This window comes from Pectinophora gossypiella, chromosome 5, assembly GCF_024362695.1.
Source record: "Pectinophora gossypiella chromosome 5, ilPecGoss1.1, whole genome shotgun sequence".
Classification (NCBI taxonomy): Eukaryota; Metazoa; Arthropoda; class Insecta; order Lepidoptera; family Gelechiidae; genus Pectinophora; species Pectinophora gossypiella.
This window is the reverse complement of record NC_065408.1, coordinates 4,969,664-4,985,403: the sequence shown is the minus strand read 5'-3', so window position 1 is coordinate 4,985,403 and position 15,740 is coordinate 4,969,664. Positions and strand designations below refer to the sequence as shown.

General features: G+C 38.3%; 1 long non-coding RNA gene across 2 annotated transcripts in view; it reads right to left on the bottom strand.

The window, feature by feature from the left end:
- Positions 1-15,740, bottom strand: part of LOC126366688 (uncharacterized) — a 207,547-nt gene that overhangs the window by 85,690 nt on the left and 106,117 nt on the right. The gene's annotated exons all lie outside the window — the stretch shown is intronic.

The following is a 15,740-nucleotide window of genomic DNA, read 5'->3' as shown; positions in this document are numbered from 1 at the left end:
CTTTATTATGTTAGGCGTATCTTCGAACTATTTTCTTTTGTAATAATGTAAGATAAATATTGTTGTACTAGCATGGAGGAAATAATCAAATGCACATCACAAGAAGTTAGAAATTATAATAAAGCACATAATTATTACTATGTAGATTGGCTCCATTTTTACCTACATACATACATACATAAACTCACGCCCGTAATCCCTAATGGGGTGGGCAGAGCCAAAAGTAATCAAAGACAACTTGCAGCCACTGTTGATACGATGTCGTAAGCTGGATATGATAAACCTTATGGTGATAAGGGATCAGCCTATCGCCCATAACATTAGTCCATCATGTTAGAGGACACAATCCCTCTGTCAGTTTTTACGACATGCCCGGGAAGACAAGCAGCTGAACGTGTTCATGTTTTTTATTTGCTCCCAGAACAGCATAGAAGCTCTATTTTTCGAGTTGTTAAACGGGCTATCATTAGCACTTTAAAGTTACCTCCCTTTATGAACGGAATAAAGAGTTAAGGGTTATTTTAGGCTGTAATAACTTTTGTGAGACTGTCCTCTGTCTGGCTAGGACATTGCAGGCTTGAATCACCTGATTGTCCGGCAGTAGTGGTACGTATTATATAATAGACTATTTATGATAATATTAAGTATTTCTATGACCTCAAAAGTCTTGGGATATGTGTTATTCATATAATCTTACAGGACAACTTCCTGGCGACACGTTAGCAAATACGAATAAATTCAGTTATGTGAGCCACATTGATGTGGGGCGTCGAAACGCGCACGTGTTTGGGTTAGCAAACGGCGCCCCTGGGTACACCTTCTCACATCGAAAGGGTAATTTTTACTGGGGACATAAAATAAGGAATAATACTATGTATAGAAACGGCAACTCTCAAGGAAGACATCATCGTGAGGAAACCCATACACCCGAGAAATGCATTTTCGGAGGTTTGTGACCTAACCTGTATTTGGCTGGTTTTCCCTTCGCAAGTTGGAAGGTCAGACAGACAGTCGCTTCTGTAAAAAACCGGACCTGTCAAATCTTCAGGTTAGGTAATGGACCCGGTGAAAAACGGGATGATGATAGGGATGATAAGTAGAACGGCAACTCTTCGCTCCCCACCAGTGGCTAGGTTCCTCATCCCCCTCGGTCTTACTCTGTGGTCTTTAATCGTATGGGCGTCAGACGCCACACACACAGACACAGATACGCGTGTACGATAACGTCAATATGTAGTGTCTGTGTAAAATGAGGTGTTTTGTATGAAGTGTCCGGATGTGCTGGAGAGTACCTACTGCGAATGACGGTCCGTTTAAACGATTTCAAAAATGGAGTCCCACGGAAAATTAAACGTTACCCATATGTTTAATGGATTTAATTAAATGTGAACGAGGCAGTAAGATACGTGAACGTGCAGTCAATGAATTTAACAGGTTGCTGCCTACATTGTACGAAATTTATACGCCTCATAAATTAAGACTCTAAATCGAGCGCTTTTAAGGTATTACGCTGGCGTCGTTGTACAGCGTAAATAAGTTCCTACCTACTCCCTAAAGGTGTTGGATTTTTTGTATGTCGATCAATCTTAGGTACTTATGTGTTTGTAGGGATAGACCTTTTGGGGTCAGAGCCCACCGATTTCCATTTACTATATATAATTCTGACACACTACTTTCTTTTCTGCGTCTCTTGGTCTCTATAGCTATAAACACGCCGAGTTACCCAAAGAGTAAGAGTGACTGGCCATCCTGACGTCAGGACCTCCGGTCACCTTTAAATATTATTTTATTGCTATTATACGTTGGAAGTAATTCTTTAGTGAAAGGCACTAGGCTGCACAAATTTGGCAACAATTATTGAGCACCATATTAACTTGAAATACGCCGACAAAATATGAGTGACCGGCGATTCTGACGAACACTGTCACTATTTTTTCTTGTGAGGATACGACTGGTAGGTCCTACGATTCCTACGAATTAACCTAATACTCTTTCCAAAAGAGATCGAGGGTAAATAGTTACTAGTAGTGTTACAAATGTACATTGAGGTTAAGAAATGGCTTCTCTTACGCTCCCGACTCGGAGATATTACTTGTCAGAAACGTGCGATCTCGTTGCTTTCTATGTGAGCCAAGGGTGCTGACGATAAGCCATTTTGTAAATAGTTTGTGCTATAATGCTAGCTTTTTATTACAAGAACCAGCTGTGCCTACAGCGTTTCACTTTATTCAACTAACTATAAGTGTATATCTATATTACTTATGTAGGCGGATGTTAGCCGTGTAATGTTCTTATTGAATTAGTTTCGGGTCTGTCTGTTCAGAACGATACATCGATATCGAATAAAACCTGAAGGTAATCCACCAATCTAATAGGGAGCAAATCATTATGACATCGAAATTTAAAAATGGAAAAAACATTACCCTCCTGCACCAGTTGGGTAGAAATATCATAACTTACATATATATGCTATTATATCTACGCCATGCTGCTGGGCACAGGCTTTCTACTCGATCAACCGGAAGGGATACTTATGGAGAATACTCTAAAATATCTTTTTCAAAATCGGATTACATCCTAAAGACGTTACAGACAAATTAATAAGTTTAGGTTTCCTCTCGAGGACCGAAAAAGGGTGTGGAACATTTTCGTTTTAAAATTCGCGGTAAATAAAACGAGGGCAGGGTAAAAACCCAAGTGGGCAGTTTTCAACGTACCTAGTCGCACGAAAAGATCGGAGATTGCATAAATAAACATTCGAGCGACAATTTTAACGCGGGTACTGAAATCTGAGCAAGTCCGAAGTTATGGCTCCCAGGTGGAAGACCGCAAGAGGCCCTAACCGTTACATTTGTCGCTTTTTCGCCTTGATACACGAAATTGCAGTGAGAATTTTCCTCCACTTTTACGTGGCTTTCAAGAATTTTCAGGCTAAAGGTAGACGCTTACCTACTGAAGTTTTAGAGAAAATATCTTTGCTATTGCTATCCTTTTTACTGTGTTTTATACAAGCCCACTGCTACGTTACTAACGGCAACGTTAGTATATATCCTGACCTAGTTGTACTCTAAAGTAGTAAGTAAGTAAGTAATTAAAAGTTAGATAACCAGACGCAAGACACTTCGTATTTTACAGTATTTCTGTTGCTTTACACTGCTAAGGAGTGGAATTCTCTGCCGTCTTCTGTATTCTCGAATGCATATAATCCGGGTGCTTTCAAGGCCAGAGTGAACAGGTATCTTCTGGGCGAGATTGCTCTGTCTTAAGCCTCGTCAATGCCTTCAGGCAAGTCTGGGGCCAAGAGCAAACCCATCAATGGCGAAAAAAGTGGTCCTGTGGCTTACTCCTCAAACAGGGAGCACAAGTTATTGTCAGTGACTTGCGCCAATAACTTAAGTAACACAGTGTCCTCGACTATTGGGTATAAGTAGTCAAAAATATTAGTATGTATGTCAAGGATCTTTGGCGGCACAATAGTAACCTTAACACTAGGGTTCATGATGGACTATGATCGATCTAACATCCCTTACGAGGAGAAGAAAATAGTTTATGTTAAAGAAGATGTATTTCCTTAGAGATCTTCTTCTATCGTGTGGGTTGTGAGGTGCCAACGTCATCAAGCTTAGTGTCAGATTTATTATTGAGCCGCCAAAGGCCCCTGACATGGCTCATGTAACGACTACTTACTTAACATCAGTGAGTAGTAACCGGGACCAACGGCTTAACGTGCCTTCCGAAGCACGGACCATCTTACTTTCGGACAATATGGTAATCAGCCAGTAATGTCCTAACCAAACCAAACTTGGGACCATAAAGTAATTTTTGTGATATGTCCCCACCGGGAATCGAACCCGGGACCTCCAGATCGTGAGCCGAATGCTCAACCACTGGACCACAGAGGTGGTTTTCCTTAAAGATGAGCACGTTTAAGATTTCGCAATAATTTAGACATCGTCAATCGCCTGTGCGTTCTAGAACAACCTATTCGAGAGACGGGGAAAAATGTCTAGTGCCAGGAAATGGTCGATGCAGCGTCGGATGTAGTAAACCGGAATCGTTCCGGCTTAGAACGGATTTAGCACTGTCTTCCTGAGGTTATTGTGTTTTATTGGCACTGCTGATATTGAGAGCCTTCCTGGGATAATATAGCTGAAAATATACTATGAACTTTTCTTAGCCATAAGGCTGCTCTATGGTTTTCTTCACTGCTTCCGGCTAAGTAATGTTAAATAATAAGTTAATAAATCTTCTCAAGCATTGGACAAAAAATTATAATCTGCAAATGAATACGAAAATACGAATACTTACCTAGTCTGCAGGAATTAAGTAGATCCTGCGATATTTCGGCGTACTTACTTTTCTTCTTCTTCTAATAATAATGCGCTCGGTTCACGGCTACAATCAAAGTAAACGAACTAAACAAATAAATCGTGTGGATATAAAGCGGGTCTTCATTCTCAAGAGCATAGGAAACAAAATTAAAGAACTGATGTTACCTGTGGTGTTTTATTCAAGGTTTACGCTTAAAAACCGTTTAACAAGGGCGAAACTATGTAATTTGGCGAAGTAGCAGCCTTTTCGTAGATTTTAACACGTTCAAGGACAGAGCCTCAAAAGGCAAGAGGCTAAAATCACTCTAAAATAACATATGGTTTTCCAATATTTCGCAGTACTTACAACACTAACTTTTTATTATAATTGCCCGCTTAAAATATATATCTTTAACGTTGTGGCATATATTCAACTTTAAACTGTATTAGTATGAGAGCAACGTAACAAACCCTACAATTTCGACTACCGCCAGCCACCACCTGGTATATTAAATAGGTAGGCCTTTTAAAAATATCATAATCATCTGTTTCTGTTCGATATCAGCTGTTTTTGAAGCGATTCGTGTAGAAAGCAGTTTATAGTTCATAATTTTTGGTGAACATTACGCATCGAATACCAACTTGAGACCTGGTCCTTTTGATAGCGGTCATCAAGAAGTGTACAAAAACTGGGTTTCTATACTTTTCTCTCAATGCTGCGACCCGTAACGTGTTAACAAGCAAAATTACACTTGAATTAAGGTTGAACATCACGAGAGTACTCTCTGTAGGTACTATGGGAGCTAGAAGAACGAAACGAGCAAAAAATGAGAAATTAGTGTTTAAAAGCTCTCAGCTAACGTCTCTCCTAAGCTCTGACCATAATTACTACAACCACTTACCTGCGGCCTCACTTATGTTGAAACTAAAATGGCGTAAAAATAATATGGCGTCGTAACTTTTATGAAGTAACTGGATAGGTACTTACTTACCTTCTTCTTATTACTACATTTCCTTTGAAAACTCTCTTTTACTCTTATCTTATCAATTGGAGCGAGTATAAAAGCGTAATCCATCACATTAGCAGGACTACGCCGGATGCCGCTTTTTAAATATTTATTTATCTATGATTACTTTTTCATACACTTGTATATGAAAAATCCTTTCATTGACAAATTCTCATTCATTTTTTACAATGTTATATGTGGTAATCTGAGTCATCAGTTTTATTTATGACGTAAGTAAAGTGAGGAGAGAGCGCGCCTATCATTTCAATCATCTTTACGACCTGACGTTCGCGCCTTTTTATTCAAAGCCTCCATTATAATCTCACTAAAGTAAGATATTTATTACTGATGATAACGAAAAACTTGCGGTGATGTTGTGCTGAAAAATATTTATACGGTATTTTCGATGTGGATGTTTGGTATCAATTTTATCATGATGTTTTTCTTTACTTCGTCGATTAACAAAATTTAAAAGAAGCAACGGATAAAGTACGCATTTATTTTACAGCCATAAAAGATATTTTTATTCAACTTTATGGTCAAAATAAATATTATTCTTCCATAGAGATTTTTTTACATGACTTATTGTGGATTTGCCGCAGATGGCATTAGCTACTTATCCGGATTCATAGAGAAAAGTACATAAATTACATCCAAAAGTTATTTTATACAAAAAATAATGTATGTTTTTACGAAAAAGTTTATATAGGAAGCACATTTACATTAGCTACTTAAACATTAATAAATTTTCAGCAATATATTTTATACGTTTCGAAAATAATTTAATTAATAACTACATAACATAAAATTACAACATTTTCCCCCATCTGATCGGAAACAGTAATTAACAAGCTTAAAAGGCTACTAGGCCACAGCCGTTAAACCCTTTCCAAAAAAATGTCTGATCGGAAAAGGGAAATTCGTTAATTAAAGTTATCTCAACTTGAAGGCCGATAAAAAGCTTTGTTTATTATTTCTTCCTTGTTTGAATGGCGGTAGATTTCAATAGCTGTTCCATAGCACAGTGTAGGCTCATTATAACTCCATAAACTTCCCAATTGCCTCCTCAGGATCTTTCGTGGCGTGAAAATTGTGTTTTAACTTTAAAAAGTCGGTAGAGTACAAAAGTCAGGTTGGTTTGGGTTCTGGACATACCTAAATCTTTTCAAATATTTGTATGCCTTTGAAATGGGAATTCATCCCTTTAATGAATTGTATGGCTTTATAGAGTTAAATGATATTACTCGCAAATGATTCAGCTGTTATTCTTGTTTAGGTAGCTACTTCATTTGTATTTGTATTTTTATTTAATAAATGAATTCCTTTTTTAAGAAGATACGCCCAAATTATTATTAACTTACGTAGGTAAATGGCTAAGTACTGTTTTTGTTTTTCGTGCAATAAAACCAGTTATTCACGTAGGAAATGTTACTGTTGGTTTTGTAAAGCTACAATTCAAAATTGTTTTTGTTTGTCGAAATTTGATTGGACCGCGAGAATATTTAACTGTTCTGTGTTTTTTGCCTCCGGCATGGAATTTGTACAGTATTTAGATTTATTTACCTATACCTTTTTTCTAATTAAGATGGGTTTGCTCTTGACTTCGTTCTTCCACAAGAAGAAGAGATTGACGTTGGAACGAGCTTACCCAGAAAATGCCTATTCACCCGTGATTTAAAGGACCCCAGGTTATAAGAGTCAGGAAACACCGACGCCGGCAGCCCATTCCATTCCTTGGCAGTGCGCATTATGAAGGATGAAGCGAAGCGTTTGGTGCGGATTAGTGGTATGTCAACCAAGTAAGGATGGTAACCCGCCGTACGCCTTACTTTACTGTTGTAAAAAACCTGCTAAGTACAAGTGGAACTGGCGCCATACGATAAGGAATAATACTACGTTTAGAACGGCTACTCTCCGCTTCCCACCAACGGCTGAGCTACCCTCCCTCGGTCTTACTTTAGTCTTCAATCGTATGGCGTCACACGTCACACGTGCACGTGTACAATAACGTCAATGTGTAGTGACTGTGTAAAACGAGGTATTTTGTCTGAAGTATTATAATACGTACTTAGTAAGCAAATGTCTGATATCATTTTACCTTTTTTTCATTCGGTTTGGGATAATGAAAGTTGAATTTGGAAACGGATGAGGGATCCCAAATTTTTAAGGGCTATACGTACGTTTTTGACGGGTTGGTGGTTTGACGAGGAGTTAGGATTTTGTTGTAAAGTACCTGCGCATACAAGCGTTTAAGCGTTCTTTAAACTCGCAATGCGAGTATGGTAATGGCGGATGAATGCGAGTAAGGGCAAAGGCAATTTTGAGGTTTGTACCGTAATGTGAGTTAGGGGATTTTGTTTGTTTCTGAGGTGCAGAAATCAGAAATCATTTATTCGCTTAGGATAGGTAGGTACAGAGTCACAATATGGTATAAAGCAGTGTTACAGCATCTCTATCCTGCTAATTATTATTAGCATGCAAATGTCAAAAAATCTCTAATACTATAAAAACTATTAGTAATAAGCCATTCGCGTAATTTAAAAGTCATAAATTTAGAGGGTCCGTTTTTAAATTTATCAGGTATCTTATTGTATACTTTTATGCACATGTTATGAGGACTTTCTAAACAAAGTGTAGTTTTTGGACAGTAGTCCCTTGCTAGTTCGTGTGGTAGTCGTCTCCTTCTAGGATTAATATCAGCTGCTGTCCTTAACAAATGTCCATGCTTTTTAAATGAAACAAAACATTTTTTTTTTGACGTGACTTATTGTAGATTTGCCGCAGATGGCATTAACTACTTGGCCGGATAAACAAAACAGGTATTCTATTTTAGTACTTAATACACACATTCATAATGAGACACACGTGTTCGTGCGTTCGTGCCTCACTCGGCTGGGCCCGCAGAAGAGCAGCGTCGTGGCTCACGCTGCAGCTTATGCTGGAGGACATCCACCATCATCTCCATAGAATTATCCCGATTTTCACAGGGTCCACTTACCTAACCTGTAGATTTGACAGATCTGATTTTTTACAGAAGCGACTGCCTGTTTGACCTTCCAACACGCGATGGGAAAACCAGCCCAATACAGGTTAGGTCACATACCTCCGAAAATACATTTCTTGGAAATGTGGGTTTCCTCACTATGTTTTCCTTCACCGCTGAGCCCGTGATAATCATTTATGATCCAAACATGAATTCGAAAACAAATTCGACAATCATTGGTTTAGACCTGTGCTGGATTCGAACCTGCGACCTCAAAGTGAGAGGCAGGCGTTCTATCAACTGGACTACACACGACTTATGCTAAGTGAGGTCCATTTATTGAGGATGTGCACCGCCACCATATAGTATTCTCTTTTACTTTTTTAAATGACAGTTTGAGTAAGTTTTAAGCGTGGCGTAATTTTATATAAAAATAAATAGTTTCTTTCCATCAAAAGACGCATGTCGGAAGGGTAATAGTTATAATTTAAAAAAAAAACAAGCATACTTACATTTTCTTAACTTGTTTTACTCCCTTAGCATAATAATGTTTACCGTTACGGAAACAAAGTAAAAAAGACTTCATTTGATGACCGTACAGTATCTTCCACGTGACCGACATCGGTCTTCTAAACGCGTGCAAATAGCCATCATTAATTTGCTTTATCGATGGCTCCCTCTTCGGGTATACAGTAAACCAATAAAAGCGAATAAATCCTAGCAATAACGATAAATCGTCAACGCTGTCGAGGCTAAGTCAGGTGATCAAATGGACCATCACCCGTGCCGCGTTAAGGGATTAGTGCGGTTAACCTAATTACCGTAACCGTACCGAATTTCCGCATCGCAAAAAAAACCGAATCTCACCGGAAATTGAATTGAGTTCTCTCCGTGCAATAACGTATATTTATAAAAAAAATACTTTCGTTCTAAGTGGGGTCTTACAGAATGTATTTATTCTTTGTTACGTATTTTTATTATATTTTGATCATTCAATTTAGTTTTAACTTTATCAGTAGTTCTCCATTTTTTGTCCAGAACGGAGACTTAAATAGTATGTACTAACCTGTTGTTAATAAACGTAATGAACTTGACTCTTACGATACAGGCTTTGCCAGGCAATGCCTTTTTGTAAGAATCATAGAGATATTGTCTCAGAAAAACTTAAACTCACTAAAAATGTAGTGGTGATTATGTAAAAAAAATACTTTTTTTCTGAATATATATTTTTATAATTATCGTATGTTGTTTCCATATCTCAGGTCTATGGAGTCCCGGACTTTATTATTATTATTATTATAAAATAATTTAATTAGATATGATGGAATCGAAACAGACTTCGATCTTCTTTCATGTGGATGCTAATAAGGTCGATGTTCGATCTCACCAAACTTGGTGTCAGGGTTATTATTGACCTACCGAAGGCCCCAACATGGCTCATGTAACGACTAAATACTTCCTTTAGTAGTAATAGCCGGGACCAACGGCTTAACTTGTCTTCCGAATCACGACTTCATCTTATTTCCGATTTCCACCTGCAAATGTCCTAGCCAAACTAAGAATAGTCTCACAGAGCAATTTTTGTTTTGATGTTTCCACCGGGAATTTCTCCCAGGACCTCCGTATCGTAAGCCTAACGCTCTAACCATTGGACCACAGAGGCCGTTAAGGGATTAGTGCGGTTAACCTAATTACGTTTCCGAAGTTCCGCATTGCAAAAACAGATTTCGGTAATTACCGTTGTTTTACCGAATGCCCGTTGCAGGCACGTCGGCGCGATTTGTCACACGTGTGAAATGTTACCGCGTTCGGTAGAATTCCAGCACCATTTTCATAACCACATACGTGTAGACGATGGAACTTATCACTATATTCAATGTTTTTTTTATTACGATTTTCGTAAACTACGGGGGTTAATAAGGCCACATTAAGGCAATTCACGTTAAAAGCAATATTGTTATTTAACATTTGTTGACACTGGTGCAGATTCCGGTACACACCAGCTAAGTTTATTTTAAATTACCTATACCTGCCATTTTCTTATCCGTCGAAAAGGAAAGGGACGAATCGACAGGCATAAAATTTATGGAACACACGTCAATAAAATTTTAGGCAGAAATTTAAAAATCCTTCCAAAATTGTATATTGAACAATAACCCGACAGAATTAAGTTGACAGCACACGTCAAACGGATTGCATATGAGCGAGATGCCTATTTTATTCGCCCGGGTTATTATTTCATTCTAAAATTAACAGTTGTCAATCATCCGTCCCTTTTCTTTTCAGCGAATAAGAAGATGACGGGTATAACTTAAAATAAAAGTAGTAGGGTCTGCAGGAATCGGGACCATTGTGCACTTAACTTTTATATGCGCAAGTGTCGAATTGCAATATTGCTTTTAGTTGAATTACTTTGATGTGGCTTTTTTTTTCTATCCGTGTTTTATCTTTACCGTTTATGTCACTTGATAGCCAGTCAATAGAGTTGACTCATTAACAGCTCTCGGGCAGCATACTACGGGAGCAGATTTGACGCAATAATGCAAGCGCGTCTATACTTACCTACATTTATTAATTAATTTATATTTTATTGCCTACTCATCATCATCATCAGCCCATTAACGTCCCCACTGCTGGGGCACGGGCCTTACCTATGGATGGATAGGGAGAGATCGGGCCTTAAACCATTGATGGTTATTAACGACTGCTAATGCAGCCGGGACCAACGGCTTAACGTGCCTTCCGAAGCACGGAGGAGCTCGAGATGAAAACTTTTTTTTTTGTGGTCACCCATCCTATGACCGGCCTTTGCGAAAGTTGCTTAACTTCAACAATCGCAGACCAAGCGCGTTAACCGCTGCGCCACCGAGCTCCTCCAATTGCCTACTATTTCGATACAATTCCATTAAACACCCTATTTATGTATGCGCTACACCACTACAAAACCAACAGCCGTTGATAGCGGATTAACTATGTAAAACCAATTGTATAAACCAATTAAAGTTGGAATTGTAAAATAATTCCGTGGTTGGCCGATCAATGGTTACAATGGTTCGAGGCCGCGGCAAATGGCATGACCCTTGTCAATCGCAGTGCCGGATCCAATTCACACTCCTATCCATGACACTACGATCCTGATAATAGGTTTTAATTTATGGACGTTAAAAGACAAAAAAAATACAAAAAAGACAATGCTTCCATCGAAGGAACTGATTTATTATAAAACCATAAAAGTAATATAATTCTCAAGAATGAATTGCCATTTTACAAAGGACTGTCTGGATGGCTGGAGAAAACAATTTAATTTTATTAAAGAGAAGTCATTTAATTTACTTTTTCAAATCATATAGCAGTTGAATAATTTTTTTAGAAGTGGGCTGATGCTGAGCGTGTTTTATACTTTAATTGATTTTAGAATTTATTTAAATACTGCACAATAGAAGATAAAAGCATCAAACTCCTCAAATTCAGTGCGATTAAATTTCCATTATTCATAGCGCTATCGCAAAACTTTGTGAAGTACTTACCTACTTATACGAACATAAAATTTTAGGAGTTTTAAGCTATATGTAAAGTTCGTACAAGTAATTTTACGTTAGAAGTTTTTATGATAAGATGATTTTATTTTGGAAACCGAACCTAGTCGTTTATTTTCTAAGTTTCAGTCTTATGTGCCTTTGTTCTTAACATTTTTTTTGTCATGACTTAAATATTGTATATTTGCCTCCCATGGTAATCACTATTTGGCCGGACAAATGGAGACACTCCACCGGGTGAGCGTGATTTTCGACTCAGAGTGTCGTTTGAGAGAATTGCGTCGTTGTGAGAGATACGGTCGTGGTTGGGTGGATACGATAGCCATAAGCATTGTACGTGGTAAATTGTCGGCCACGGTGACTAGGAAGTAGGGGTCATAATATATCTCTTAAATCAATATAATATACCTAAATAAATAAATTATACTAACTTAGGGTAAGGGTATAAGTGACAGTCCCAGTAGGTTCACGATCTGTAGGTCCGGGTTCGATTCCCGATGGGTACATTGTCGAAATGACTTTGTGAGACTGTCTTTTGTTTGTCAAGGACTTTGCAGGCTTGAATCATCGATTTCGTGCTTCAGAGGGCACGTTAACCCGTTGTTCTTGGCTATTAGCCGTAAAAACACCGCCACCAACCCGCAGTGGAGCAGCATGGTGGAGTATGCTCCATACCCCCTCCGGTTGATTGAGCAGAGGCCTGTGCCCAGTAAAGGGAAGTATATAGGCTGTCTATGTTATGTTATGTAAAAGGAATATAGGGTAAAAGCAGCTGATACTCGCCTGTGAGCCCACAATAGATCACTCTGTCAGCTGGCAGGAATTGCATCGAGTTCATTAGTCAGCGAGAATGAACAAAATGCACTCGGTGTCCTCATAAATTCGCATAGCGAGCTACTGACGACAGCCATCTAGGCGGTGGAGTTTTTAATTGAAACTAAAGAGTTATATATTCTGATGTCACTTCGCAGAATTGTAACGGAAAAAGTGTGAATGTAGTGTGTAAGTATGGATATATTTCACACACATTTTACTAGTTTGGTGGAGAGTAAAAGTAAGCTGTTTAAGTATAAACCTGTTCATTGATTTTCATCTTAAGTACTCACTTAAGTATGATTATTTTTAAGACAGGGAGGCATTTTATCAGAATGAGAATCATTTATTCAACGTAATTATCATGGATAAACTTGTTGAAGGTCAATGTAACATTTTTGAATTTACGTCATTTCGCAAGGTGTTATGGCTGAGGAGAAGAAATGACAAGAAACTGCAACAGCAACACATCTTTTAAATCAATGAGGGTATATTACAAGTTATTTAATAACTAGAGGAACACATTCAATACTCATTAGATTACACCCATTATTATTCTGATCAAAATAAAGTAAAGCAATAGAGGTAGCAACATAATTCAATACGTTTGTGATCCTAATATCAAGCACAATGTTTTTTATATATTTTTGAATAATTATGTACCACGAGTCTAATCTAGCCATAGAGGCAGCCAATCAGCTCGCGACACCAAACACTTCAGGACCCCGATACCGACCCCGCCGGCGTGGTCGACGATTTCCCTCATTCAGCGCTTATCGCTATCGACCCACTAGGGTCGATTAATTCTTTCAAATATTTTTCCTCTCAGACGACGCCCTGAGCAGAGGTTCGCGCCCAACTGGGCACCCTCAGGCCTGTTGTCTTAAACGTTGTACCGGGTGAGAGCCTTCAGCGCTCCCCATTTGTCCGGCCAAGTAGTTAATGCCATCTGCGGCAAATCTACAATAAGTCACGTGAAAAAAAAAATGTACCACGAGCAATGAGAAAATAGGTAATTATCACGTTAAATCTGAACAGCGCTATATTTTTGTTTGGTAACGTAGCCTGGTAAGTCCCTCATTGGACTATTAACTGTAGATATACAGTCATGAGCAATATTATGTACCCACTTTAGAATCCTGTCACACTATCATATTTGACATTTAATCAAATCAAAATCAAATATACTTTATTGCACACAACATACAAAACAAATGAACACAGATGATGATAGATACAGTACAATCTGGCGGCCTTATTGCTAAGCAGCAATTTCTTCCAGGTGTAGGTGCTGACACAGCGCTAGCGCACAGCTAGCGGAGGCAGCCCCTCACCTCACTTTACGTTTAGTCTCTACGGTCCGGGCAACGGGGCAACACGCCTCAGAATTGGCTTTTCTAATATTTTATGTAGAACGCGCGCTCTACTGTGTTGATAAAGTGTAATGTAAATTTACTATGTTTTTCTGGAAAATAGACAGTGATCCCTATTAAGTGATTTTATTCATGAGCCCCAATAACACACCAAGGTCGATAACGTAGAGACTCCCTTAGGGAAACCCCACCCCCTAAGGCACACAAGTAAACACTAAACAGGCAACCAGTGGATAGGAACCATTATTACAATTTGGTGCGGGACAGTGCAACATCTAGTATAAAATAATAAATACTATAAATAAAAAAACAAATCAAAATAAAATAGAAATATATAAATACATACATAACATAATATACCCATTTATATCAGACGTATAAATTATAATTAAATATGACATTACATTAATGAGACTTACGGTTTAATATGTCAAAAAAGTTAATGTGACATGGTTTCAAAATGTATGACCGTACCGAGTTTCTACAGTGATATTATAAAATTCCATTCAAATTCAATTCGAAATCGTAGGCGAATCTAAGCATTGTAAATATTTTAATGAACATCTTAATAGCAACTCGAGTTCACCGTAGCGAGAATAATTTCCTTTCTGAAGGTATTCAAAGGGTATTCCCAGTATCTTCACAATTTGAATGCACAGCGTCGGAAGTTCAGTTCGAACTATGCTTCATTTCATCTAGTGATCGATATTTTCAGTCAGTTTCAGTTTTCACGGGGTCCGAAGATTTGCCAGGTCGGGGTTTTTACAGAAGCGACTGCCTGTCTGACCTTCCAAGCCACCAAGGGAAAACTAGCCCAATACAGGTTAGGTCACATTCCTTCAAAACGCATTTCTGGGGAATGACAGAACCACAGGCTTTTGGATTTTTTGACGTGACTTAAGTATGATATAATATGTTTATCTCAGATTCTATTAACTATTTGGCCGGAAAAATCAGGAGCGCCTGGGGCTCATTAGGTAAAATATAAAATAATAGATAAATAGCCTATATACGTCCCACTGCTGGGCACAGACCTCCCCTCAATCAACTAGAGGGGGTGTGGAGCATACTCCACCATGCTGCTCTACTGCGGATTGGTGGAGGTATTTTTACGGCTAATATATTTATACGTGCCCTCCGAGGCACGGAATCTATTATTTCAGACAATCAGGTGATTCAAGCCTGTAAAGTCCTTACCAAACAAAGGACAGTCCCACAAAGTGATTTCGACAATGTCCCCATCGAGAACCGAACCCGGACCTCCAGATCGGGAGCCTAATTTAACGCTCTATCCACTAGACCACGGAGGCTGTTAATACATATAAAATAATAGATGGACATAATTATGGTTACCTTAAAAGGAGCTTGCTAGTGTAAAGACACGCAATACTGTACTACAATAACGAAATTCCTTCCCGCTACGAAAACAATTTCTGTATTCAAGGTGAAGCGAAAATGTTCAAAGTTTCTTGAGAATTTCGTTTGATCACAACATTTTGAGGTTCATCGTAACGTTAATTAAGTTCAAACAGCAATAAAAAGTTTTATGTCGTAGTGCCGAAGGAATCACGCCTATTAATAGTTACTACGACTTAATTGTTAATCTCTTCAAATATGATCAATAATTACTACTACTATAAATGCTACTATTAATTTAAGTACCAAATATTAATTTTCTTTTATTTTTTACATATATTCTCGCCTTATGGATATCTGGA